Below are 2463 nucleotides of genomic sequence, written 5' to 3'. Positions count from 1 at the left end.
AGACACACACAGAGACAGAGACAGACACAGAGACAAAGAGACAGAGAGACAGAGAAAGTGATTGAATATCTCAACACATATTGCTCCCTGAGAAAAGAGCAAAATTGAAAATACTGTACGGTTTCTATGAATGTGTATTGCTTTCATAAAACCAGAGAGTAGAAAATTTCAAGTCAAACCATAGATAAAACTTGGGTTTTCTTGGTGGCCCCGGAGACTGAACCAGGGCCCTCATGCTGAGCCACACCCCCACCTTTCCTGGGAAGTCTTGCTGCTAAGTACTTTATTATTCTGGTTGTGACTGGGAACGGGACCTTCCCCACCCCTTCAGAGTGAAGTCACATACATGCATACAGCCAGGACCAAAGACTGATTCCGCAGGCCTAGGACAAGCCCTGAGATCCCCACGGTTGGCCCTCGGCCCAGCATGGAAACTCCCTGCTACTCCCTATCACCTGCAGGGGCAGGGCTAGAGCTGAGAACAGCAAAACCTGTGCCTGTTCCCAGGGAACCCACATCGTGAGGCTGAGGCAGGAGGGTCGCAGCAAGTGTGAGGCCAGTGTTAGCTACACAGTGAGACCCTATCGTGAAAAAGAAAGAAAAGTGGACACATACAGCATCCATGTGACAGCCCGGAGGTGGCGGTGGCCCTTCAGGGGCCACTAGGGACTCAGCCTCTTGCTGTCTTAGCCGTGGCCTGGTTGTAGAGGTCCCTGCTCTGTTCCCAGTTCCCTCTGAGGGTGCATAACGACAGTATGACTACCAACTGCCTTTCTGGCCAGGTGCCCAGGATGTTCTGATCACTTAGTGGCCTCTCCTGCCAAGGACAGAGCCTGGAGGCTACTACTGCCTCTCAGAGAAACTAGGAAACGTTCCCTCTGGCTGGTGGCCCTGTCCCCTTAGCCTCAGGAACCCTGAACCAAGATAGACTCGAAAGCAAGCAAGCAAGAAAGAAAGAAAGAAAGAAAACAGGAGGCCAGGCGTAGTGATGCACACCTGTTATCCCAGCACGCAGGAGGCTGAGGCAGGAGGAGTCCAAGTCCAAAGATTTCAAGTCCACTCCAGGAAACTTGGAGACCTGGGGAGAACTGCCTCAACATTAAAAACCACAAAGGGCTTAGGATGCAGCTCAGTGCAAAGGCCCTGGTTCAATTCCAAGTATCAAAACCTCCACAACCAACAAAATAGTCTTTTAGGTACAGACAAGAGTCCTAGAGATTGTGCAGGGAGTTCGTCTGTCCCAGCCTGGGCTCCAAGTCCACCCATAAGAGCCAGAAATGGGATCTGCAGAGGCCTCTGCTCCTCCTCCTCCTCCTCCTCCTCCTCAGGCTCCTTGTGGGGTACCGAGGCCCCAAGGGCCAGGCAGAGCCAAGTTCCACGTTCCAGTTCATTTTGCACAAGACAAACAGGACACAAAGCATGCCACACAATTTCTATGCAAACCTCAAGCCCAGAAGCAGCAGGAGCTGACGGTGAGCGAGGCTGCTGCTCCCAGGTGGGGCAGGAGTTCTGTGTTTAAAAGCCTTTCATCTGTGGGCTCTTGGGTCCCTTTCCATAGGCAGGTGGAGGCTGGCATGGACCAAGGATGGCAATCACCAGAGGTGAGAAGGGTCCATGGGAGGGGGAAGGGCGGGGGAGGGTTAGTATCCAGTATACATGAAGAACTCATACAAGGGGTAGAAGGCCGGCGGGGAGTGGGGATGACATGGTCACATGAACGCTGGCCACACTGAACCCCCAAAACGCGAGAACCCAGGGGAGGATGGGGTCAGGGTGGTGGCAAAGCACAGATTAAAGTAGTTTTGTATATAAAAAAATCTGCTAAACTGAGCCCTGTTAACCTGCATATTGACTAATTTTAAAATGGGGGTGGCAAATAAATGTGAAAAAAAAAAGAACCTCTGTAATTCAACAAAAGCAAATAGCTAAGTTTTTCAAATGAGTAAAGTCCTCACCCAGCATGCATGAGGCCCCAAGTTCAGTCTCAGCACGGCAAATCACTAAAAATTTAAAATGAGAAGATTTGAATAGACATTTTTCTCAAGATGACATACAAATGCCTGAGGCCAATGAAAAGAGGCCCCAGCTGTCACCTGCACCACAGGAACACAAATGAAGCCACAGGGATGGCCATGTTAAAAAAACAAAAAGAAGAAGCCAGGCATGGCAGGCCACAGCCCCAGGACTGTCACCACAGGAGGCTGAGGCGGGAGGACCGCCTTGAGCCCAAGGTCAGCCAGGGCTACTGGTGAGGCCCTGCTCCAAAAAACTAAAAATAAAATGAGGAGGCATTTGCCAAGAAGCCGCGCACACGCTTTTCACTCCATCTCCGGATGATTTGTAAACGCAGTTACAATGTCCCTGCTACACAAGTAGTTGCTAGAATGTGCTGTTCAGAAATAATGCCGAGAAAAATTCTGCATGTATTCCAGATAGATGTGATTCTTTTTTTTTTTAAGCTTT

Source organism: Octodon degus, unplaced genomic scaffold, assembly GCF_000260255.1.
Source record: "Octodon degus isolate 3935 unplaced genomic scaffold, OctDeg1.0 scaffold00076, whole genome shotgun sequence".
NCBI classification, from domain to species: domain Eukaryota; kingdom Metazoa; phylum Chordata; class Mammalia; order Rodentia; family Octodontidae; genus Octodon; species Octodon degus.
Note: the sequence above shows the minus strand (reverse complement) of the source record.